At 43.9% G+C, this 26,997-nt stretch overlaps 2 long non-coding RNA genes across 2 annotated transcripts in view; one reads left to right on the top strand and one right to left on the bottom strand.

Moving 5' to 3' along the window:
- LOC108446478 overlaps window positions 1-4,499 on the top strand; it is a 12,070-nt gene extending 7,571 nt beyond the window's left edge. The window contains exon 3 of the long non-coding RNA XR_001861671.1: window positions 3,851-4,499. This is a non-coding gene — a long non-coding RNA (uncharacterized LOC108446478). The remainder of the gene's footprint in view (window positions 1-3,850) is intronic.
- Window positions 1-22,502, bottom strand: part of LOC108446479 — a 45,602-nt gene extending 23,100 nt beyond the window's left edge. Inside the window, exon 1 of the long non-coding RNA XR_001861672.1 lies at window positions 21,306-22,502. This is a non-coding gene — a long non-coding RNA (uncharacterized LOC108446479). The remainder of the gene's footprint in view (window positions 1-21,305) is intronic.
- Window positions 22,503-26,997: the final 4,495 nt, after the last annotated feature.

Raw genomic sequence — 26,997 nt, 5'->3', positions numbered from 1 at the left:
AGGGAAAAGCCATGAAGATTTTTGGACAGTTTGTTCACCTGTAAGAATATCTTGTAGTATTTTACTGACAGCACTCTCCAGAAGCCTTTTTTGGCATGTCTAACTCCAAGGACTGGAGCAGATGGCAGTGACACTGCGACTTACTTGGCTATCACATTGCCACACATTGCATCCGTGGCTTGGATGATGTGTGCAATAGACCTCTTTTCCCCAAGATATTTACTTCAAGGCCACATTTTCCTGATTCTCCTGAAGCCAGGCAGAGGGTCCCCATGTCCCACTGTGTTGCTGCCTGTTCTGAGCTTCCCTTCCCCCTCCCCAAGACAAGCCAAGGAAGGGACCCCGACACCACTGCTCTGGTGTCTCTGTCGCATGTTTGCCACTAGAGGACACCGAATCAACATGAGACCTTGCTGAGGGCTGGAGTGGGGGGTACTACTGGGAGTGGGGTGGGGGGGCTCTGTGGGCACACACCGCTGCCTTCTCCCGCTTATGAAAACTCTGGGAAAGCTGGAAACTAGATCGGGGTGGATCTCAGATACACCAGTGGTGGTTTGCCACTCGAGGGTATGACTTTCTTGGATGATTTCCATCCCTTTGGGATTCTTTCATTTTATATTTGGGGTGCATTTTTTATACCGCTGGGGAGGAAAACTGGGAAATCAATGTTATTTTGCATTGTGCAAAGCTCGATGTGTTTGTTTATGATGGGCTCTTTACTAGGGAGCCCATTCAAAAGGAATTGTGAAAGAAACCAAACAGGAAAGGGTGGAACAATAATCTCGATAAGAAGCATCACAGGCAATGCTCAAACACAATAGTCAGATTTACAGCCTGGAAGATGTGAGGGCTCTGCCCCAACCCCAGTGAAACTGTTGTTTTTCCAGGGCTGTAGATCCGGAGATCAAAGGGTAAAGATCAAGCCTGCAGAAGAAGCAGGAGAGAGGGGGCTGGAAAAGTTCTTTTAGTCTCCTGAGGCTGACAGATGCATGAAGCTCTGACTTGGTTTCCAGGAGAACAGTCTCATCTACTTACATAAGTAATTCTTCACTATGAAGAAGCTCTTTAATGGTAGGCAAAAACCCATAACAGTGCATGCCTTCTCCCAGGAGGGACTTGTTACCTCACCACAGCTGTGGTCTGTGATGGGTATCACTCTTCATGAATGAGGAGGATCCAGGGAAATTCTTAGGGGTGGCTGTCTGAAAGGGGCTGCACCAAATGCCAGCACACCAACAAAGTGTATCCAGCACAGAGCTGGTTCCTGGTATAGGCAGAACAGGCAGCAGACTTCTTGAGGAGAGCAGAATGGCCCTGAGCTCCTTTGTCCTTGGTCTCTCTCAGGATAGTGTCGTTGCTGATGCCAAGTGAAGATAAGTCAGGCAGGTGAGTTAACAGCTCTCTCAAGGAGCCATGGCTGTGTCACAGGGCACATTCTTTCTTCCCCCTACTGCAGTTCTCACAGACTCCCATGCAAGGAGGATCTCTGCCTTTCCAAGGTCCTCCTCATGAAATCACCAACCTGCTACACCTTTCCCAGTAGTTCTCCCTTCCCAGTGTGGACAACTTAGTTCTGCAAGGGATGGGCACCATCAAGGGTGGCCTGAAGCCTGCTCCATGCAAAGCCTTGGCAAGGCACCTGAGGAGAAGCCTGCTAAAACCCATCACCATGGAAATGACACCAAGACACCACCACCACCACCTCTGGGAGACAAGAATAAATAGTTTCTCCGTGAAAAGCATGGCACAGACCCTGTGCCAGTGGAAAGGGACAAATATGTTTGTGTGTACGAGGGAACAGCCACTGGACCAGGGTGCAGCTACACTGGCAGTGCTGCCAGTGGGAGAGAGGACTGGCACCTGTCACATTCCAGCACGGAAACCCATGCTAAGCTTGTGGGAGTATTCATAGCACTGTGGTGGGTACACAGTGTCTCAGAGCTGATTTTGGAAATATGAGGTCCCTTATGACACTGCTCTTCCTTCTTCTTCTTTGCACTAATACTTTAGGGCAGAGTCAATTCCTGTTCATCACCATTAAACACAGTACAGCAGTCTTTGCACCAAATATTGCTACTGGCAAACATCTTCAACTGCTAAAACCTGCAGTAGGGAATGGAAGGGCAATAGGAGCATGCAAATAGTACTGTCCTTCCCAGGCTGTTCTTCTCAGAAGTTACTCGTAGCGTCTCTCATGATGGGTGAGAGTTGAGGCACAATGAGAACAGAAGAATGGAAAGAGAAAATAATTTAATTTTTTTTTAATTGGTGACAAATATTAACTTTTATTGAGTTACTGTATTTTTCATGCCACTAGACAACATGCTGTTACCCCAAAGCTGCAGGAGACATTCCGCCAAATTTCCTATTCTCAGCAGGTAGAACAAGCTCATGGAAGGGGAACAGGTCCAATTCAGAGAAGGGTTGCAAACCACTGTCTCAGGAAGAATCCCAGCCAGGTTACTACAGGATGTTTGATGGGAGAAGGAAGAAAAGAGGTTGACTTCACCAGTTACCCCCTAAGCCTTTGGCTTCTTTTTTCAATTGTTCTATGTAGCAAATTTGGTCTCTTTCTGAAACATCAAAGCAAACCATTCATACAGTTATAAGACATTCTTCCCTGTTCTGTTCATCCATACTGTTGCCAAGCTTATCCCCAATCCATAGGCAGCCCCTAATAAGCTAAATTTGCATTTGTAGGGCACAACCTATTTGATGACAGAAAATAAAAATCCTGCTGTTTTAATATCCAGATGGGTTTTAAGACAAGCAAGAGGGATTTATTTTTTCAAACAGAGACACAGAGGGAAAATTTCAAAATTATAAGTATCTGGAAAACTTGGCCATGTCAAAATCCTCACAGCCACCAAGAGGCAAGAATACAGCTCTAAATCACAGCATGAGACAGGAGGGGCTGCACATCCTTGTCATGTACAGCCAAAATCAAGAGCCTGAAAGGAATCTAGATAAATTCCATATTGACATAACTCATACTTTCTTTCACCTCTCTGGCCCCATCCCCCAGGATTATATCAAGACAGGCTGTCATTCTGTCATCCAAACTCTGAATTACTCAATTCTATGTGGGTGCAACCCCTGCCTCACCTACCCCTCACCTCTGCTCTCTGGCCATGACCTCCATGGGAGCTCAAGGTGGAGCCTCTCACATACCTCCAGTCTCACTCCAGAGACTCTAATGACAACATCCAATGCTTGTTTAACTTCTGAGATTGCCAGAAAGAGCTATATTTAGGGGAAAATCTGAAAAGTTGCCCCTTTGACTTGTGCTCTATGGAAGTTCCTGGCTCCTGCGAGTCTCCCTCTACCAAAGCTAACTATTAAGGTCTTGTTATTGCAGCCCATTTCAGTAACAGCAGTTGCCCAGCAAGCATTACACTCAAACGGCAAAAACCCTCTGGAATTCACATTAACATATAAAGGACATTTTGTTTTATCAAAACACTTTCGCTTCTTAATTCTCTTCTGTTACTCACATACATGAAATGGGGATACTTAGCAGCCAAAAATAAGTTTCACAACTTCTAAAAGGTAACAATTGTATCAAGTGCACCAAATGTCTTCCTAGCAGCATATGTGTACATATTTTTTAGTATTCGTTTCTGGCTTATTTAAAAAAAAAAAAATTGAAATTAGGACACCTGTGGTATTCACCCTCAACCTAATTTCAGTTACTGCAAGCACATAATAGAAGAGCAAATACAGGCAATTTCATATCGCTCTACCATTTGCCATCATATTCTATCTCTTGTTTAAAAGAGTACTAGCTGTAATAGGCTATTTTGATGGAAAAAAAGTTAATTTTATGTTCTGATTTCATTTTTTGTTGTAGAACATAGAGATGTACAAGATTTCAAAGACTCAAAAATTGAACAGTTTTACAACGCTGCAGCACAATTGCAATCTCCATTACATGCATATTCAGAAGCAACGAGCAGAAGATTTTGAGAGATATTCAGAAGTATACAGTTGTGGGATGAGCTTTTGTAATCAAAAACATCAACTTGAAATTTTGAGTATTATTCATTCACTTGTCCCAGTATTCATGTTAATGAAAAGAGCCATGAAAATTCCTGTCCCAGCTGATTTATAATAAAGCTTTCAGACAGGAACATCAGGCATATGGTATATGTTAAAGATAGTACTAAAGTCTCAATTTTTTTTAAATTAATTTCTGCTGAAGTATGTTGTGAAGAATAGACTTCAGCTGTGGTGCTGGTTGCAAATAAGTAATCCAACCTGTTAGTTACAAACTCCTTGCAGTGGACCAGCTTTCTAACTGGGTTGCACCATCTGGAAACACCAGTGGGCTGGAGCATAACAGGCTCTTGCTGGTGTTGCTTGTCATAGCTCCAAAAACAAAGAACCAGAGAGCAACTTGGAAGAGCTCAGGTTTAAGTGTTTAGTACCTCCTCAAACATTTAAATTTACAAAATAAGCATATTGCTGTTGTTGTTGTTGTTGTTATTTTTTATTATTACTACAACTACTACTACTACTACTACTACTATGAGGGGAACTCACATGTGGAAAGTAAAGCTGTGTGCCATTCTACCGTGAATTCAGCCGCCAGGTTTTTTCTCACTGTTCTCAAATCATTTTGCAATTTTTTTCTAACAGATCAATAACTCAAAGGTTACAGCCCTTCTGATGCCCAAGGTAGTCACTTTCATCTGGAGTCAGGCTTAGTCCTAGTGGTACCTGTTCAGGGGGTCCACAAATATATATTAACTTAAGCTGAGTTTGGGGTAGTTTCAAGAGTGCAAGCTGGGTGTCCAACTTACTGTGGAAGAGCAGAGTATGCCTGGTCTGACATCTATAAACATCTGAGCAGATTGCACACTTTCTTACCTTGTGCTAAGCAATGAAATGCAATGTAATATGGTACAGGCTGTGTACATCCAAAATCCTGCTTTTACAGTCTCTGCCACACGTCTTTTTCTTTTGTGAAGTAGGAGTGGAGGCAGAAAGCAGGGCCTCCTGGTGCTGATCTTATCCACACAATGTCCAGCAGAAGACAAGCCCCAGCTCCAGTGCTGTTGTGAGATCAACAACTGCTGTCTAGGGATGCCCTGGACCAAAGAGAGCTGCTCTGGCTGCAGGAGAGCAGCAGCAGCAAGGATCTGAGCTGGGGAAGGAGAGGACAGTGGTTTGTTAGCTAACAAAATAACAACAAGTGGGCACAGAGGACAGGCTGGCAGCCCATGCTGGGACTGCTCAGTGTATGGTTTGAAACAAAGGTCTCTGCAGAAAAAAACATCTAGAAGTAGATGAGTCTGGCTTGGAAATTATCCCAGGTATATCCAAGCCCAACACTGTGCCTCACTAGCCTCACTGGTTTTTTAAGTCTCTTCATGTTGAATGTAAAATTTGATTGATTTTTCAAAGCTGTGCATATATTTTCTCATTTAACAGCTATTTTTTTTTTCGTTTTTGTGGCATGGCTGTTTAAGAGGGCATGTTAAATAAGTGCAGTTTTAAGGGACTCTACCTGTAACTTTTCTACTTTCAGGTATCTCCTGTTCTCCAGCTGTTGTGAAATGCTTGTTTTTTACCATAAAATTGTTCTTTATCTTTATGTCAGTTTTTGTGGCATGAGCAGGACCTCCATTCTGACATTGGCAAATGACAGCACAGCTGCCAGACATGACTACACTGAAGCATCTCTTCAGGATTTATTGCAGCCCCAATGGGGTTGTGGGCTTGAAAGGGCTTAAGCCCTCTGCAACAAACAAAAATAATAATTCAGAGGCAAGTGAAAACACAGCTTTTCCAACTATAGACGGTCTATATTTTCCCCAAAGCAGCAAAACTAAGTTTTATAAGAAGCAGTAGGTGGGGTCAGCTGCAGATGCACATTGGGAGATTACAGGGTGTAGGTATGCAGCACCTCTCCAAACAAAACTGTTTCAAAGTACATCTGCAGTGAGATGGGCAATCTATCAAAAAATACCTGGGCCTTAAGCCTAAAAAGACAAGATGGGCAGTGAAATCTCTAAGGCCTTTTAAACTATTTTGAAAAATTACAGATTAAGCAGAGGAAAGCATTTTAAGCAGGATTTTAAATGATTTAGTAAAGCAGCATAAACCTTCTGGATATAACCATCATCAAAACAGAGAGGTTGGCATGTAACTTTAAAGGTGATGAGGGAGGGAATTACGGTGGAGTTTTTTACCAGGAAAAAAAAAAAACCTCCTACTTAATGTCAAAAAAATTAATGGCAAATATGACAAACTTCTACTGCACTGGTAAAGCTCCCATTAAGAAAGAAAGGAAATAGAAATGGAGTTCTCAGCTCCTGCTTCACATGGTCTCTGCTAAACAGCAGCAAGAGATGACTGCCCTCTGCATCTGTCTGCCTCTGCAGCACTTTTCTGTTGCTCTTTGCTGGAAGTGGCCACCTCACAGTTCACAAGCTGGTCACAACCTGCTACATAACCATCTAGAGGGAAGGAGACAGGTGTTTAATATTTTCTGTGTTTTATTGTCACAAGCTAAGCATCTGGGAGACCATCCAAAGATGACTTTTGTATCTCATCATCTTAAAGGCATACCTCCTTTTTCTTTTTAACCCGATTCCCATGCCATCTAGCTTGCACTGTTCGGTTTTGTTTCTCCACTCCTGGAAAGGGCTCAGCATCCACACAAGCTCTCAGATGTCTCATCCCTCCCTCTTGGCAAACAACCAAGAACGTGCCACATTTAATCTCCCCATTTCAAACCACCACAACAGGAACCCTGATACTACTTCCTTGGGTCAAATGAATAATTTAGGAAAGCAGCATGTCTGGCCATCTAAGAAAAATGCCACACAAATTCCATGCCTTCTTAAAAGGTATATGGAAGTTTTCCATGGGCCACATGCCATCATTTCACCTCTTCTTGTTGCTACGCCAACAGGGTGGTTATGATTTTGAATACTTAAAGCACAGAGGAGCTGGCAGAAATCCTTGTTCTCTGAAGACAACTCTCCCCTTGCACATGTTCACAAGCTAATAGCACTTCCAGAAGCACCATGATGAATCTGAGGAAGCCAGAAACACATTCAGTGGCACTGGTTACGTGCAGTTTTGGAAAGAGGAGACATTCAGTTCCTCTGCCTTCAGATGCTCAGTGGGAGAGTCAGGGGGAGTATTTGACACCCTCACTGAGTCAGCTCTGTTTTGGTGAAAGCCTTGGAGTCTTCATCTGCTTTGTCATATTTATGACACCACATTGGTCTAATTATGGAATCCCCTTCAGCAATGACCAGATACTTTCCAATGGCCCTGTACAATGTTTCACCTGGCCAAGCTCATGGCAAGGGAGCTCCTCACAGCCAAAAGCTCTGGGTTTATCAAGAGCTTTATAATAATTTACAAAATAGCATCACTCTTGAAACCCCTACCTAGGAGCCTGGAGTACCACTGGCTTCCCTCACACCTGCACTTTTTCAGAGCCAGTTCTCAGAAAGGTGACATATTCTGCTCAAGACTTTGCATCCTCCTCTGAAATTCACTCCTCACCTGTGATTTCTGCATCCTCTTCTTCCTTTCCAACACATATTAGTGAACAATATTTGCATCATTGCTTTGTGTGCCATGAACTAAAATTTTATGCTGGTCTCATAGTCTGAAACATTTTTTGAGCCCTAAATTGTCCACTAGATTTGCTACATTTCTTCAGCCATCTTTTACATCAAGGTTTTTTACAAAGATAATCCATTATACAATAGTCGAGGAAATAATTTCAACCCTGGGTCGCCAGGGCTCCCTTACCTGAAAACAGCACACATCACAACAGCATCACAAACTTGCACAGCCTTGGCTCAAACACGACTGTCACTGGAAATGGCCTCTTTGTCAATGCTCCAGCAGTAATACGTGACAGAATGAAAGGCACATAATTCAGGACTCAGCAGATATTCTCAGTCAGTCGAATAAATTATTCTGGGATGCCCATCCCAAAACATTTAATTTGCTAGAGCTGCACATTCCTCTTATCAGCATATACTCTCCTGATAGCAAGCTTCAAGTCCATGTCACTGAGGCTACCATAACACAGCTGGCCTTTCCCTGGTCAAGAAACACTGTCATTTCTTTGAGACATCTTCCATCCTAGGTACGAACTGTTCAGGCACTTTTTCACTGGGTTCTGCAAAATCCAGCTGATTGACCAGCTCTCACCCATACCATTGGATCACTGCATGCAAAAGGCATTTGTCTGTTTTTCATGAAAGAAAATTAACAAGTCATTGTCCACACACAGTTTTAATGGCTATCAGGGATCACTATTCTAAGCAGCACTAATTTTGCTCACAACAACTTCAGCTTCCCATATGTAACACAACACAAAGTTCTAATTTTTTAATCACTACATACTTTTGCCGTAATTCTTTTAAATCTGAGGTCTTGCCACATTCTGGTGACAGCCCTGTCTAGCTGTGTCAAAGCCTTTGGAAGGACTTCTCTCCCTAAATTATAAAACAGACCAGTTCTGACTCAATATCAAACATCACCTTCAAGATTTCATGAAGAGCTGAAGTCGCACAAAACACGATGAGATTTGCTTGTTGGTTTGGCTTTTTTACCAGAAAGAACCTGGGAGTAATGAAGCCTGGCAAGCCACTGATGAACAGTCAGAATGTACTCTAGTTATTATGTAGTATAATTACAGAAATTATTAATTGCCTGCCATTCTGCCATGCCAGAGAATTTCCTTTTCCTGACAGTCTCTTCCCCTTGGAGCTTATTAATGACTTCTGACAATGAACCTCTCCTGTTTTATCCTTGCTATATGAGAATCCCTTCATATCAAAAATTTTTAATAAATCATATAATTGCTTTGGACAAAGGCTTCAGAACATATAAAAACTTTCAAAAAACATGCTTCAATTTATGAATCCACAGAGACCAAAATTACAGTTATAAAACCCCTGCTGGTCCTGACCCACAGGCATCTTCTTTCTCTCCTCAGCACAATGGGGAAACCTCTGTCTTACTTTGTGTGGGTGTATCTCTGCATTCCATGGGCACCAAGTTCTACACTCTGCAGGAAAACAAGGCAAGCAGAGCAAGGGGGTCTCTCAGTCCCAGTGTTATGCTCCCTGCAGGACTCATGCCTCTCACACAGGCAGGATCAGGGCCCCCTCCACGTCAGCAGACAGGTCTGTAGAATGCTGCCCCTCTGCACCTCCCACACCAGGTCCTCTACTCTCAGGTAGATAGATCTGGGTAGTTGGAAAGGTGGAGAAATGTCTACAGACACTGGCAAAAGTGTCTTCACCCCAAGAAGCTGCACCTAGAGTACACACGCATTTTACTCACACTCATGAGATTGACTTCTGAGATGAAGCCAATAATGAAGGTAAAAAACCCAACATTTTAAAATAAACCAGTGCAGTCGACACAAGTAAACATACAATTTCCAAGCATGACTTAAAAAAAAACTCTGTCATGTGATGAAGACATGCTAGAATGTGGCTTTTTCCTATTTTCACCCACTCATACTCAAAAGTTTTGGCTTAACGATAATAATAGCAGTAATGAGCATTACTTCCCTACCACCAAGCTTGCTATGCTTACCTAAACAAAAACAGACATGTTTTAAAATAAAACTCTGTCACTGTATTAAACAAATGAGCACTTAAAATGAAATTTTTGGCAAGTGTCAGTGAGAAGTTTTCCCATCCTGGTGGATGTATCACCCTCCAACAGAAAAAATGAGCGCTTGCTTGAAAAACATACTGAAAGCAAACAAAGAAACAAGCAAGCAAACAAACAAACAAAAATCCAACCAACCAGAAAAAAGCAAGGTATGTACTTAGAAAGGAGTCATGAAAGAAAAACACATATATTTTGTAGCCGATTAACAGTTCTACCCAGGATGTTGTCTGACATAAATGCAAAGGGCAGCTTTAATGCCAGTAGCTGTTTCAGGAGGAAGCATCCTCCATCCAGACACTGCTTCAGTCAACCCTCACTGTCTGTCGTGGGCACGTTTTGAACATCTCTGATTTACCTGACACACTACTGATGGGAGGAAATTATGCACTCAGCCCTTTCCACATACAACTTCTCATTTATGAATTAAAGAGCTTATTTTAGAGAGAGTGGGTTTTCATTTTCAGTGGGTTTTCATTTTCAGTGGGTTTTCATTTTCAGTATTTTGATGGAAGAGAGAATTCAGAAGATTTCTTACAGAGCCACATGATGGGCCTTCCCATGCCCCCAGCTGGCTCCCTTTACCAGGGTATCAGGCCCTGGACCACACAGACTCACTTCAGTGTCTGAATTCCAGAGATGAAAATATTTCTTCTGTTGTTAAAATATACTGAAGTGGACAAATGCAGTCTGTATCACCATAGCAATCACAACTTTAAAAACACCAAGACACTTTACACAATGGAGTTTTCTTTTTTCCATGGCACATTTTTACTGATTTTTTTAAGATTTGATGGCACTGATACTGTCCAAAACTTGCCAACTTAGAGTCGGGTATTCTTTATGCAAGTTGTTTTTTCCTACTGTAGTGTAAGCAAGAGCTGCATTTGTCACTGTGAGCATATTTACAGCCTTCCTGAAGCAAGGAAGGGCTCTTCAGTGCTGCCCAGTCAAAGCAGATAAATTAGTGCCTGCCAAGTCAGGTTCAAGGAGTCCAGAGGCAGCACATTATTCCCAGCCACGTGGCAGAGAGAAGCTTTTATCTAGTTTTTGTTTAAAGTGTAAGAGACTGCTTGGCTTTAACCAGCCTACTTAGCTGAGCTGTGTAGTTCCTTTATGTAAAGTCGAAAGGCTTTGAATCGTATCAGACACTTTGGCAGACGCTTCAGGTCCTTTGCTCCATAACAACCGTCTTTTCTTCAGTACACAATAGTAGTTCTCCCTCAAACTTGATTTATTTAACAGATACATAAAAGACACATCTCTCACTTCAACCACCCTCTTTCTTTAGGCTCAAGAAACCTTGAAAAAGTGCCCCTACTTGTCACAAGCAACCATCCCTAGATGAAGTTTTATTTGCCATCAGAGGGACAGACTGTCCCCATGCCTTTCATGGGGACCAGCCTCACTGCAGCACAGCAGAGCTGTTGCTGGTGAACCCAGGGACCACGGTATCTCCAGTCCCTCCAGCTAAATCCTGCAGGAACCATGATGCAGATTCCCATGGCCTTCCTTGGTTGTCATACCAGCACTGTGTTTGCAGAAAAAGTCCAAGTAAGTAAAGGCAAACTTCCCTAATGAACATGTTTATCATGTTTTCAAGTCCCTTTTTAATTCCTGTAATGAAGCAGCAGCCAACTCTGCCGTGGGTGGAAGCAGAGGGTTTGGACATCTTTTTCCCAGCTGCACAGCAAATTGCTCTGCAGCACCAACAAAAAGCAGTACCTATGGGGGAGAAAAAATTAACTAATTCCCTCTCTGATGAGAATGTCATCATTCATGATTAATACTAATTTTAGCCAGTTCCTAAACATTGCAATTTGTTTCAGTTCTGTTTTCCCTGAACACTAATGGTGGGATGGGGGGGGAGAAGGGGAAGTTGGAGACTGCTCTTGATTTTCCTTTTGGGGTCTTGCTCTCCATGTGAGAAAAGTGGATAAAAAAAAATACCAGGGGTCTTGGGCAGAGTTGAAGGGTAGGGTGATGTGCTCAGCAGCTTCCTGTGTGGAGGATGTGCCCCCCAGGGTACCCCACGTTCTGGCAGTCCCTGCGATGGCAGACCTGTCTCAACCAGGGAGGCAGCTCACAGGAACACAGCATCTGTTTTCAGTTAGGTCCCTGAAATGCATAAGCTGCAATTTGGCATCTCACTGCAGGCTTTAAAAGAATCCTGGGATAACAAGAGGAGAGGGGAGGGGTGTGATGAAAAGCAGCATTGTGTTTATTAAAATATATCACTAGCACTCAGACATGCTTCCAGTCATCTGGGTTGTTGTTGCTTTTCTTCATTTCCATGTTGGATTTTTGTGTCAGTGCACAAGCTGAAGGAATAGGTTAGGTCTTTGGAAGCAAGAGGCTGACTCCTAAAAAGCACACTGGGATCTGGGAGGCTCCTAACTGCCCAACCCTACTGCTGGCTGATGGAGCTCCCTCCCTGGTTTTACCAGAGTATGCCTCATATTTGAGGCAAAGGCCATCCACTGCAACCTACTAAGGAAAAGCTTGATAAGGAAAACTTAAGGGTGAATATTATCTTGGCAAAATGGCACCACATATTAGCACTCTGACAGTGCAGACAGATGTGCCTGGGAAGGCTGGTCCCTGAGCTGAGCAGGTAAGCACTGCACTGGCATCGCACCGTGCCTCGGCACAGCCCCATCGGCAGCATGGCTACGTGTGACCAGCCACAGACAATTCACGTGGGGATGAGAAACGCGGGAGGTCCAACCACTGTCAACCACTTTTTTCAGTGCTAGTAACAGCCAGGGTGATCTTTTTGTAAGAGTTATTGCCTTGCAAGGTCGAGTCCACATGTGGCTCTGGGTAGCAGCTGTAGGAGAACCCACATGGTGCTGGGCACTGTCTCAGGGTGCTCAGCCCCATCAGAGGGGTGCCCATGGACTCAGTGCAGGCATTTAGGGTACAGGAGGTACAGAGCCCAAAGGCTGGCCTAGGGAAATTATCTACACCTGAAGCTTTTTAAAGCAGCCTGTATCTATTACAAGGCAAGAAAGCATTATTGTGAAACCCCTCCTGCAGCCAAAACGTTCTTCCTCAAAAGAGTGCAAAGCAGGCCCCCATGCCTATGAATCCTTGGCAGATTAAAATACTCAGCTGGTACTGGTCAGATCACTTTTCTATTGCAATGGAGGCAGAGCAGTGCTCCAGACCCCATGGCAGTCCCCAGGCTTGCAGTGCCAAAAGGCCCTAGGCCCTGCAGATGCTGCCAACACTTCTGGGGACATGTTCAGCTGCCCATCATGAGCTGCCAGTCAAGGCACTGGCTTCACGTCCAGGGGATGTGCCAACCACTCCCTGCACCTGCATCCAAAATTCAGTTTTGCATATTTGTCCCTGTCTGTTCCAGCTCTCAGAGGCTTGGCTGTGCCATGTAGTGCTGTGCTATGCTGTGCTCACCACAGATTTTCTCTTCCAGGTGCCTCTCCTGGCACATGAAAGCACCACAGAGCCCAGGTTTGACTCAGCTACCCAGGCATTTGTCTCTCACTTAAAATGCAGGTGGACAACGGAGCTGCACTCCAGCCTCTCACAAAATAGTCCAGTATAGCACTGCTCTTCTCAATTGATGGGAAACTTCTGCCTGAGGCCATGTCTTTCAGCTATAAGCACTTTTTTTCAGACATATGCACTGGCAAAGGAGAAGCATGCTACTCCTCCCTTTGCTGCTCTTCAGTATTGCACAAGTTTAGTAAAGGCAATGCCCTTCTCATCCACCAAGGCTCTTAGGCACAGGGAAGGATGATGTTTGTCCCTCTCAATCCTGCCCCCACAGAATGGTTTATAGCCCAGTGATTTGGGACCAACAGGAAGGAATTGGCTTGAGGATCCTCTCAGACAGAGAAGAGACTCAAATCCCTGCCCTTTCCTCCACAAGAAGGTCTCTAGGAATGGAGCTACTGTATACTGATGGAAATCAGCCATTTTATTGTAAGACAAACCTCTTTCGACAAACACTCAAATCTCTTCCTGGAATAGGAAGACAGCCCAGGATGACTAGCCAAGGTGTTGGCCCCACAACTGGGAAGTCTCCAGATTTGATGCTGAGCCATGTGTACATGGTCTTGGCTGGGAGAAGCACCTTGCAGCCAGTCACTTAGCCAGCATGGCATTGCTGGCATGTGCTGTGCTGCCACAAAACTGAGAGCACCTCTAGGAAATTGCTAGTAAAAACTAAAGCACCTCTAGGCCAATGGATATGGTGGCAGTTTTCAATAAATGCACTTTCAGGTAGGATTTAGTTATCTTTGTGGCTGTGGTTATTATCTAGGATTATAGACTCCAAGTGCAGAAAGGTGAGAACTGCATTACCGTGATGCTCTGCTTGGGCTTATGAGCCTTTCCGTGCAGTAGAATATACATGCCCCAGCGCAATACCACACTAAAGCAGCCCCAGCAGGCAGCTGGCTCACAGCCAGCCATCCCTGGGAGCAGCACCTTTTCCAGCTCCCTGGCTGCTTGCCCCTCCACCAGTGGCACAGCAGCAACCCCTCACATTCTCTGCTGTCACTCAGCAGCTCCATGAAATGCTCAGATTTACCAGTCTCCAATAGCCTTCACACCCCACAGAAATATGATTCTGGAAGGGGAACAGACCAGAGCATAATAATAACCAGGGCAGACACAGTAATTGATGTTTTCTGCTCTTTATTTCAGATAATTCCCGAAGATGTGTCTAAGTCCAGTGTTTGTAAAATGGTTATGCCATGACCAACACCAACTAGGCATACATGAGGTGAAACAGCACTTTAATCTAGGGAGCCTGAGCAACTCCAAGCAGCCATCAGCTCGCAGCAGTTCCTCCCTTCCCTGTCCAAGCATGGACAATTTCATCGCATGACAAGCTCCAAACACAAAACTCTCACTACAACAGGTCATTCTTTCTCCCATAACCGTGTCTGCATGGCCCTGCCTATTCTGCCACTGACAGAGGCAACCAGACTAGTACAGGGGGATCGACAGCAATGAAAGCAAGACAAAACTTCTAGGAGCAGATGAATGGCTACCACCTACCACTGTTCATGTTCCCATTTTCATTGGCTTGGCATGCTCTTTAATGTCATGTAAAGCTGAGTTAACTGAGGCATGAGGCTGCCTATATTTTTCTGGCTGCTGTTGCAAGGGTACAAGCCAAGAAAGCAACGTTCCTGGGGAAGAGCAGCAGGGTTGTCATGCTAGGAAGCAAAATTAAGCTTCTGAACCACAAAACCACTTAGTTCCTATTTCATTTCTTGAGAAGGTCGATCAGCTAAAACAGTAGGCAGTGAAATCAACCCCTCAACTGCTGAAACCAGTGTGACCCAACCACTGAGCAGCAGCACTTGAGCCTGCTGTATTTGACACCCTAGATGTCTGTGTTCTGTAAGCAACCAGGTTTTTTGCTTTAACCAGGAATGCTTGCTGAACAGTACACCCAGCAGTTCCATCCCTACACTGCCAGTTCAAATGCAGGTCTTACCCTCAGTCCCACAGCACCACTCGTGCTCATCGCCTGGCTTCTGATAGACCCAAATATCCAACACGTGCTCCCAGCCTGTAGAGCCGAGGGTGAAGACAGCAAAGCTTTGCCAGGTGGCTCTATAACAAAAAGGATACACATGCCTGTGTAAATGCTCCATCATAAACAGAGCTGTAGTGATATGAGCAAGCCAGACCAGCTGCCACAGCAACCAAATCCACTGGGGAGCAGCTACTCTGCTCTCATTAAGCTGACACAATCAGAGCAACAAACTCCTCCATGAACCAAGGACTTATCTAGAAAAGGTGCTTACACAGATTAGGACTTCATTCCTGTTTCGCAGTGAGACAAGCTCTGCCCTTGACTTCAGAGGCTTGGGAGGTTGCGCTGGGCCAAGGCTAGGCTGGGAGGGTTTGGACTGTGACCCTCATGACAAAGTCAAGAGTGCTCACGTGGCTAGTGCCACTGTGTAAATCAGTGGCTTGTGAATCACAGGGACAGGTCTTCTAAAAACAAAAATCTTCACAACAAGAGATATAGATGCCCCCCTCCAGCATCTCTTAAATAATTCTGAAAACTTAATGCATTTTAAAAGAGGTACAGAATTTTTAGATTTGTTAAAAGAGTACTAAGAATAATACATATATATATATATAAAATACATTTATAGAAATACGATTGAGTTGAATGTATCAAGGGAATGCAAAGATTTTAACTCCTCCTGCTGCTGCTTTATTTGTAGCTGGGACTCTTTTGGTTTTAAAAGCGGATAACCTTACAGAGGAACTAATTCAGGAAGGCAGCTTCACTTTTTGAGGAGCATTTGTGCAAGGAGCTGACTAAAAGTGCAACCAGACAATATAGTCAGTGACTGACACAGGTGAATTACCTGCCAGTCTTTTTCATTCTGACGTGGAAATCAGATCTGTCAGCAGTTATTTTTAGTAGAATTGGGGCCATGAAGGACTCACTAAAAAGTTTTCTATGATTTCACTTACCGATTCTTAATAATCCCTGTGTCAAACTTTGAGGCAATGCAAACTTCTGCAGTTTGCGGAAATGAGGATCATAGGTATACAATTCCTACAAGTAGGAGTTGGTTGTTACAACAAAGCCAGAGGTCCCAATTAATGTGTTTTGTGTAAAACTAGGAAGCAGCTGGTTTGGGTTTCATAAAAGTTACCACAACAAAGTTGCAGTGGAAGGGGCAAGCAGAGACACACATCCAGACCGAGCACCCTTTATCCAAATCACAGCACACACTGTTCCCAAGACAGACCTGTCCAGAAACCAGCTTTGGCAGCTGCCGTGTCAAGTGTCAAGAAAGGGCTTGTGCACACAATATAACATAATCAGAGGCTGAAATAAGCTACATAATATACAGGAACTCATATCTGTTGCTGTAATCTATCTGAAGTACAAAAATCAACTTGCAAAATTGCCTGTTAGACTTATATTAGACTTTCCTGCCCCTCTTGCTTAATAAGGGGTGACTGCAATGAGAAAAAGGCCCTCAATGAGTGGAGGTTCATCAGCCTTCAGGAGTCTTCCTCGTTTTGATGGCAGAGAAATTGTGCAGAATTGAGATGCCTTGACCAAGTACTGCCTCTCTCCCTTTTCACCTAGCCAGCAGTGCCACTGGAGTGGAGCTCCCTTTCCAGACCAGCTGGGGAATTTCCTTATTGCAGTACAGGCAGCCAGCCCACAGAGATGTGCATTAGCGCCTTTTGAGCTTTGGGTGCAAGGAGCTGGACAGGAGCCGAAAGGATGGAAGAAGATGTGGTCACATCATGGCAGGTTTTAATTGGTGTTTCCAATGTCCAGAAGATGCAAGTAGGGACAGTACACAGAATACTGCGTTATACTGAGTTATAACCAGCTCTCCAAGCATCTGTCACCCAACAGACCTTGCTTACAGAAAAGAGCTTGACCCACTAGAATGTGCATGGACTTGCAGAAGATGAGATTAGATTGCAACCTTAACTAATATAAATATTAGTCAAGGAATCCTCAACGGATTAAAAAAAAAAAAAAGAGCCCAAGTGGTTGCTACATCTAATTATGCTTATTGTCAGAAGTGGGGTACATCCAGAACAGACTTGGGTACAAGGACCACTGAAGAACCAGCAGTGCAAATCCTACTGCTTTTGCATCTCTGCAACTTGAGTAATTGTTCTTTTTTCCCACTTAACTTTAAAAAGTCTCACTCTCATTGCCTAGAATTTCAAGAGGTTTTTGGGGAATACAGATAGAGGAATTGTTCTCATGGTATTAGCTCATAGGCAGTCTTTTGTCTAGAAAACTTACCAGATGGGATTATTTACACTAATCCTACAGTGGAACCTATGAATTGCCTACGTGGAAAAGAAAATGTGTATCTGTACTCTGTGGGGTAGACAACAGACATGCACCCTTGAGCAGCTGAAATCTTGATACCTTAGCAAATTGTGAGATTGAATCCCCAATTACCTGTAGAGGTGTCTGGGCCTCCCTGGTTTATTTTAGGGGAGAGCCAAGGAGCATACTACTGGTTCTCCCCTCCACTCAGCTTGCAATAGATAAAAATGTAATTTCATTGGGCTGGAGCACAGCTCTCTGATCCCTGGAGGGGATCACTCATTCCCAGCCATGCACAGAGACACAGCTATGGCAGGGCCCTTCCTGGAAGAGCGCAGCTGAGGTTGAAAGTGTTACCCAAAAAAATCCTGAATGCACTGACTGTTAGGAGTGAGGACCTGATTCAAATCAACCCATTAAAAAAAAAAAAAAAAGGAAAGATTCAGTTCTATCTAAACAGAGAGGCAGTGTCTGAGGAGCTGGCCAGGTAGATGTCTGCAGGCAAAGAGACAGACGGAAATGGTGCCTTAGAAAGCTGTGAGCAAGATCCTGGTTCCAGAGATCCTTGAGCCTGTTCTTCCCTGGCCTCTCTCCCTGGGGTGGCAGTAGAAGGATACAGAGAGCTCATACTTCTTCATATTGAAGCATTAGTGTGGTAATGGCTTTTGAAAACATCAATTTGGCAAAATGACTTTTTTTTTTCCTTTTTCACAGAAATAAGGATACTGGTCTTATAGCTTTCATGGTTGGTTTTTTTTTCCTTCAACAGAAGTTTGCCCTTCAAAAAAATCAAATAAAAAGTATTCCATAGTTTTGACCACAGAAAAAAATTTTCAGCTGACAGAAAAAAGACATGAATCTTTTCTTTAACACAACCTTCCTCCCCCTCTTTCCCACCACCTCTACCACCAACAATGGATTACTAGCTGTGATTTGAACAGTTTGTGAAAATCACACAGGCTGTGGCAACAAACACACCCTGAGGTTTGAAACACTGCCGGCATGAGGCTGATGTGACTGAATCAGATTTTCAGGAGACAGGGTCACAGCCAGTCATGCAGCCTTGGAGGGAGAGTAGTCCCAGCCTGGCTGCTCTTGTTGCTTCCCCAGGCAGGTTGGTGGCAGTCTTCATGATGAGCTCCCGACTTCCTCCAGGGCATCCAGAAGCCCCTGGAAGGGTCCTATCAAGCACAGGAGCCAGAGCATGATTTAACCCAGTTATAAATTGGGTGAATTAATTCCAGAGCTGGACTGTGCACTGCAGTGATGCTCCAGGTGCTTTTTTCTGGCAAAGGGGCAGATTCTCCATGCAGCTCTACATTATTCACTTACAGAATAAGAGGAAAACGGGAGTTTTTCAGAGCAGAGGAACATGACTTGCAAAATAGAAAGAAAATGAAGGTCTACCAAACTTCAGAGTGAAATAACATTAATTATTTGCTTAAGTACTTTTCATGTCACAGTTTTTTCCTCTAACTTAGAATTAACAAAATGAGACAGCTCATGATTAATATAAGCCTTTGTCCTGCAAATCTGTCATTTACCCATGTGATGGTTTTCTCCAGACTTTGGGATATAAGAAAGTAATCTAACTTTTAAATAAATATTGATATTACACTGCAATGGCACACATTAATTAAGACGCCTTCCCCTCACTCAACACAAATCAGTCGATGAAATAATATCTGATACACTGATTCTATTTGAAAACAGTAATCATGTACCTCTACTTTTATCTTTGTGTGTGTGAACATCCCTGTGCCAGCAGCTCCTCTCTGGGAAGGCCCTGGGACCACCCTTCCTGCACTAGTTATCACCCAGCATCTCCAAGGGTTCCTCAAAATGCACGTGGCTGGCAGAGCACCCAAGCTGGCACTACTGGGGAAGAGCAAAGGACAAGGTGACGGGACACAAGTATTACTTCTTCCTGCTGCAGTGGGTCTTTCGCCCTGGTCACTTCACAGCTGAGCTTTCTAATCTGTGGTTTCAACAAATGGAGACTGAGCAAATTATCTTTTGCTCGAAGAGCAAAGCATTAAGATTTGAATCAGCTGTTAAGGGAGAACTTAGACCAGGAAGCCCCAACCTTGCACAAGCTGGAGAGGAGGGAGGATTATGAAGGTCTGAAACCACATCACCTGTCACAACAGGATATATTGCACCAGTCAGACCTAGAGGGAGAGCAAATTCCCCAGTGAATCTGCACCTGTTCATATCCTTCCACAAAGGCCCTGTCATGGCAGGAACCCCAGCCTCCAAAAGCCCTTGCCCCAGGCTGGAACACAAACTGAGAGGCGAGAGGCAGCGCAGCTCTTGATTTCTCATAGACACCCTCTGCGAAGCACTTTCTTGGCTGTCCCATTACAAAGCAAGTTGGTGGTAACTGTGTCTGATTTCCCTGAATCTGCACAGTCAGCTGGCACTGCTCCTCCTTGCACCACGCACTGGATGTCAGAGGCAGCCATGGCCACATGCTGGTTGGGACTGTGAATGATTTTTGCAGGACGATGGCAAAAGGGGAGTTTGGCATAAATAAAAACACACTGCTGAGACAAACAGTTCCCCCGGTGTCATAGATACATACTGCAATGGTTTGGGACGTGTAGTTTCCTTGCAACATAATATTTAATTGTACCATATTAACATTCCTGTGCTGTAGTAAAATGTGCTAGTGTAGCAAGTTTTGACATGAGCTCTAGGTTTTGGCTGAGAACCACTCTACACTGTTAGTGCCATGGTGTGGCTGCTTGCAGTAACTACATTTCCTATATATCTTGCACTGAAAAAGGAATTCAAACCCTTTTGTTTCAAAACAAAAACCTCAGAAATGCAGGCTGCAGCCTGAGACCTGGGAAATCCATCTTCCTGGTGGTACAAGGGAGCTCAACTTTTTCCTGCCTACCCCTACTTTGAATGAGGTTAAAGAGTTAACATCGAAGCTAGCAGAAGGAAGGAGGGGGCCCGGGGAAGTGCCAGACCTGGGAAATCTTTCTGATATACCACACAGCTGTTGTGTTGATGCTGAGTTTTCTTTTTTTCTTTTTCCTGCTAGGTAAACATTTCTTAAGAAAATCATTTGTATAAAAAACAAGAGTGGTAAGCGAAATCACCAAGGCAGTGCTGCAGATGACTCTTCCTGTACAGACACACAGGTCCACAGGGAAGATTTGAGGCTCTTGGGGAATTCTGGTTGCTCTTGCAATCTTGAGTATCAGCCTCAGAAAGAGTAGCTCATCTCTTCAGCATATGATTGAAGAGGAATCCACTGGTGCAGGGAATGCAGACACATCCTCTCCTTTTCTCTCCTTGGCTTTAGGGACATCTCGCTGTTCCTTGTTGGTGATTGTTATAATCTAATTTCTCTAGCTCAAACTGTGCAATGCAGACAGCTGCCCTAGCCTGGCCAACCATTCTAGAAGAGGCCACATCTGGAAGTGCTTTCCTTCAGATTTGCAAGGCTTTTGTCTCCTTCAGGTATTCCTTACAAAGCACCACTGAAATACAGTAGGAACAGTGAAAGCACAACCAGACTCTGCTCTACCAGCACTGCAGCAGCAGGTTCTTCTGCACTCCCACTTGCACCTAGTCCCAGAAGCCTGGCAAACCCTGGGGAGCTCAGCCCACAGCAGCTGATGGAGGAAGGAAGCCTTGGCCCACCACAGTGAAGCAGGGACCTGGACACAAGAGTGAGCTCCCCTCTGCCCACCCGTGCCTCATCCATGATCAGACATTTGCTGGCACGCCATTTGCCAGAACACGGGGTGGAAGTAGAAGAGCTCCCTCCCAAAATCTGGGCAGCACCCAATTTGAGGCAAAGACAAATGTCACTGACCTTTACGGCATTCCAAGAACTCAAGTCCCTCAGCTCCCTTCCACTCACTGGACAAATTGCTCAAAACCTGTTCTCTCTCCAGTCTCTCCCCAGGGGAAAAAAAGCCAGTCTCTATGCAAGTGTATTTGTTCTATGTGTTCATTATTTTATATTTCATGAATCAATGCCAACTTTCAGTCATTGAATCCAGACACTCATGTTAACAATGGATGATTACATTTTCCATCTGAATGTTTTCCCACAAGCACAAGCATTAATTGAAAATATTCTTTTTGCAAGTAGTACTGTTGCAACGTATATTAAGATGAAATATTTAACTTGTGTAGATGAAACTGCTTTGCTGGAACCAGCAGAGCCACACCAGCTTACACCGCCAGAGGCCTAGGTCCACAGCTGTTTCCCCACCCCTGGGCAGCCAGGATGCTGTGTTTGGGCCAATAGGATTAATGACCATTTTAAATAGAAGCGACTTTCTCATGCACATCGGTAAACTGCTGTGCTATTGGACTGCAAGAAGCTGAGTACTTTTCCACTCTTTTTTGCTATTGCTATCAGAAATCATGGGTTAGTCGATAACCACATTCCTCTGAGATGAGTTTGCCAGTGCACTGAAGGAGATCTGTTCACACTGGGAGGCATTGTTTCCCAGGCTATTCCAAACAGTACAGAAAACACTGTGTTCTCATTTGAGTACTATGAAGAAAGAGCTCAGTGGAAGGGCTTTTAAAGCACTAGCATATGCAGCTCTATAAACTGTATTCTTTAAATAAAGAAAAACCCTCTATGTCATGCAGAACTAAATCATGATTTGCTCATGGACTGTATCCAGCATCAGAAATATGGATGAGCTTTGGCTGGGCTTTCTAAGCAACAGAAATAAATACTTCACTCCCAGCAGAAGAGGGAAAAATAATAATAATTTTAAAAATCAAACAGAGATTACACAAACACGTGAACCTCCTTCATTCTCAATAGCAAAACATAATGATAAATTCATTTAAATTGAGTAGGATCAAAATATTTGGGGTAAGACCTTGCCCTGACTTAACTCTCGCCTCAGAGACCTTGATACTAAGTCAATGCAGAGCAAGAAGATGTTAATCTGTCCATAGTAAATGGAATCACTTTTGCCAACCAGGTCAGAGGTAGTATTTCAGGCACTAACTTGGTATTGATGCTTTAAATAGTAGCAGAGTGTATATGCCTCTACATAGCACTTGCTGTGAGGAGCTACACAAATACACATTGGTTTTCAGGTGGCCCTGCAAACCAGCAATGTCCTGATGGAAAATGAAGGAGGGCAGGCTCACCTGTTTGTCATTCCAAGCCAGACAGTAAGAAGTGGGTAGACTCTTCATTGTCCAAATTAGGAATGAATGGGCTACATTCATATGCTCATTTATACCATTGCTCCAACAAGGGACCTCAGTCTTCAGACCTCTTTCCTATCATTCAGCATCACTCAGAACACGCACTTGGTTTTGCATTGCTTGTTCTAACCTCACCACTTACCTACTAAATCTAACAGATTTCTTTTAGCTATAAAGTCAGATGGATCAGGCCAGAAAAAGAAGAGCAGGAATTTTTCCAGTAAGAGTTCAACACAGTCCAACAATGAAACAAGTTTTTAATGAAGCACAGCATAAAGAGCATGTGAAAGATAATCATTTTCCATAGTGGAAGCTTCAACTATTTCACATACAATTGAATCCCTCAGAAACAGCACAATTTAAAACCCCAACAACATTTCTGTCCTCTTGTCCCCTTTACTTCCCCTTCCCTTACATGCAAGCAGCCCTAGAAAAGTCCATAAGAGGTGAATGGACAGATTGTCTTCACTGGACTGCAGTGGGTTTTGCTGCCTAGCATAACTTGGCTTATCATGTTCCTGTTATTCTTGCGGGAATCTGTGTCCGAAAGAGCAATTCCAAACTGAGATGTCTTCATCACAGTCTCTGCCAAGGAAAGTCTCCAGGATGGATCATGGCCAAACTTAACACTGGAGCTTTAAAGAGGCAATTTCAATTCAGGGAGTTTTGTTCTGTTTTGCTTTTAAATCTTGTATATTTTGCAATGAACTACTATATGAACCCACACTCATGCCACACTAAGAGGATGAAGGAGAGGGAAACAGTAGAGAAGAAAAAGAAACCTAGCAGTAAAACAGCAGGTCTATTTTAGCAGAGCTCAATGTCCCTTGCATATTTCTCCTTGTATGTGTTTTGCAACAGAACCAGGTCTGAGAACAGACCGGAGCATTAATAACACCCAGCATGGTGGCCACTGGAGTCCAAGTCACAAGTGGACACAGGCAGTAGCAGATACTGACCAGCAGTCACAGCACCATCAATTTTCTTTCCAGGCTCATGGCTCACAGTGCTGCTCGAGAGCTCAAGTAGGCAAAATGGTTTCACACTGTGTCATTTACAAGTGACAAGAGAAGCAGTGAGGGAGGGTGTGTATCTTAAAATGAGAAAAATAAAGATTCAGCAGTTATCCAGAGTAAGGAGCATTATAAGTTTTCAAACAGAGGTTGTTGCTCTAAACCCAACAGAAAATTCAGTGGGGATTTGGCTGGGTCCTGTGCCAGAAATAAGCAGAAATACTCAATAAATTCCTACAGCACATCAGTCTAGATTTTATGTAAAATGCTGCAAGTATTCTTAAAAGGAAAAAAAGTAAAGAAAGAAAGGAAAACCACAGAAGAGCTGAAGAACAAGAAATAATCTGCTGAAAGCAAAAAAGGATTTACATTTTTCTGTGAGGCTCATTCAAGGTGGAAACACTAGAAACATGTTGGAAAATGTTTAGAGAGATACTAGATTGATCAAAGCACTTGGCTAGGATAAGGAACGAAAGGATCTGAGTTATTACTCCTTGGAGAAGTGGCTGCTGGGGAGGAGATAGGAAGATAGAAGAGACAACCAAAGCAAAAAGACCACTCTTGCATTGTGAGCCTGAAAGGGACCCAGTGCACTGCTGACAATCCATTCACATTACAGTGCTGGGCAAAAGTATTATTCCTGATGAAATACAGAAGTTACCCAGCCCTCCTCAAAGCCAGGTCAGGGTCCTTGTAGTGTTGTTGGAGCTGCCATGAGGCAGCAGGCCTGGTGCTTACAGCCTGGGCCACTCGCCCCATATCAGCGCCCCACTTGGTGAGATGCCAAGTCCCTGACTTGGGAGTGTGGGTTTTGGGAGATAAGCTCTTGCAAATCTGGCCACGACATCAGGAGGTGTTTCCCCTCTAGGCCTTCACTCCTCCCCACTGCCACAGATTGTTGTCCAGGAGCAGAGCATATTGTGTGCTGCAGCGTGCCAGCCAAAAACATGGTGTCCTGACCCCAGCTGCAAAAGAGCTGATGTGTGCCTGAGGGAGAAACATACTTTAACCCATTTTAGCTGCTTGTCAAGCGAACATGAGTCAGATCCCTAACATACCAGCAGATATTAAATGGCAGCCAGAGCCTACTAGCAAATGGGACTTCTGCTTCTCATCAGGGTTGAGCCAAGTACAGCTCAGCATATGCCAAAAGTTCAAGTCTGTGCCCTGCCTCTTATACTGGCTCAATTATTCATACAGATTGCAAATATGGGAAAGCTAGACCCCAAGAAAATTGAAATCACTTAGGTTTTGTGGTGGTTCTGCTAGTTTTCTGAGCATTGAGTTCCTCGAGGATGTCCAGTGGGAGCATATAGCCAGAAGAAAGGCCCCCCTCCCAGTGCAGTCTCATGATCAGTTTTCTGTTGGTTACTAATTCAGCAAAAAGAAGGGTTGCAAATACAGCTGGCCACATAAACATGTGCCATCATAGAGAGACCGAGAAAATTGCAGGTGGGTTTAGGGAACAGAACCACAGCCTTTGGGGAAAAATATCACTACACTACACAGACCATGAGACATATAGGGATCCCTAAGGTGACTGAGTCAGTAGCTCAGAAGATGAGGATACCCAGACATCTCCAGAAGGGGAGAAAAAAACCCAAAAAAACATGTTTACTCCTGCTTACACTGGGGAACTATTCTCTACAATACTTCCCTTAGGAACCCAGGGGCAGCCAGTACTGCCAACAGTGCAGTACTTCACGTGTCAGTGGCCACTGAAATGGCAGAGGTGAACCAAGACAAGAAAGCACAGGCTGAGCTGGAACTCAAGCTGGAATTCAAGGCAGAGCCAGGGGAGCACAAACCCTTGCAGTACACAAGCACACAATGTAAAATCACTGCAGATCATTTTCACACAATCTCACGATAGCCTTGATAGAGCAATACTGCAGAAGATAAAAAGCTTACAAATTTTTCATTTTGAAAGTTATGGCAAATACTAATCTGAATCAACATCTTTAGGTGATAAGGGACACTATTTGGAGGATCAAAGTCTCTTCATTTCCTCTTTGCAACACTGACAGATTCAGCTGACACTTTGCAGTCACACAGGTGGCTTGACAATGATGAAGTGTTCATCCCAAGCTGACATAGATATGGAATAAGAAAAATATACTGGCAGTCAATGCACAATCTAGACTTATTTATAATGCAAACCAAGATCCTGTTTTCCTTCTTAATCTATACTAAAACTGTTGCTCATACTAAGGAAGTCTAGCAACTAATGAATCTAAACCACAGGGGAGGGAAAAAGACTTTAAACAGAATTTGTAGTTTGAAGTCTGAATGATATGGTATCTCTAAAACACAAACAGCTTTTTATGCTTTTTTTTATTATTATTTTTAACTCTGCTTTGATTTATGTCCAGGAAAACATATTAGGCCCAAGTTCTGGGCCTGAAGAACTTACAGGAGTCTGAACCAAGAAGCTGAAGCACCTCACCGATAGAGGAGCAGTTGAATAGCCCAGACAGGTCTTGACAGCACCAGACAAAGAGAGGGAGGGGGGAGGACATCCTTTATTAGCAACCTTGGAGGAGGCTTACCTTGTTAACCATCAGCATTGCACTGACTAAACCACAAATGTGCATTCCCTGCACACCCACGCAGGCTCTCAGAACTAACCCATGGCTGGGAGCTGGATTGCCATGAAACACAGGGTGGACAGGTATGGTGTCGGGAGAGAAACCTCTCACCAAAGCACTGCCGCCCTCCAAGAGACATGGCACCCTCTCTAACTTAAAGCAGGCTTTAGGTTCTCAGAACTTATCAGAAAAAAGACCCCCTTAAGGGCAAGGTAGCTAGAAAGCTTCCCCTCAATCTTGCCTGATGCACACAGGGCCACAGAAAATACTGCAGGGAATTTCTTCCTGGGAGTATGTCCCACATCCCAGATCAATCTCATCAGTAACTTGTTAAATGGTTCTAGGGAGTCAGCTAGATTTGGAACGAATTTTTTAAAAGTGCAAATGTTTTTCTGTTATTAAAAGAGAAGAGTTAAATATTTTCAACCACCTGTAATGGTTTGGTAACTCTCCAGGAACTTCCCACTCATTCCCAGATTGAAAATAAAAAACAGACCCAAAAGATAGCTTTTGCTGCAGTAGAGTATGTTGAGCACTTACTTGCATAGCCCCCATTAATCCCAGCCCAGGAGGATGTTTTCTGATGTTCTCCTATATAAGGAGTCAAAAAAGTCTCATGCGTAAGAAAAAGAAAGCATGCTGGGTTCCCCGAAATGTTGCATTCTTTGCTGTTTGAATGGTAGAAAGTATCTCTAGAGAGACTGACACGTGGTCAGTCAGT

This window comes from Corvus brachyrhynchos, unplaced genomic scaffold (genome assembly GCF_000691975.1).
Source record: "Corvus brachyrhynchos isolate BGI_N302 unplaced genomic scaffold, ASM69197v1 scaffold32, whole genome shotgun sequence".
Taxonomy (NCBI): Eukaryota; Metazoa; Chordata; class Aves; order Passeriformes; family Corvidae; genus Corvus; species Corvus brachyrhynchos.
Note: the sequence above shows the minus strand (reverse complement) of the source record. Positions and strands in the feature narration are given on the sequence as shown.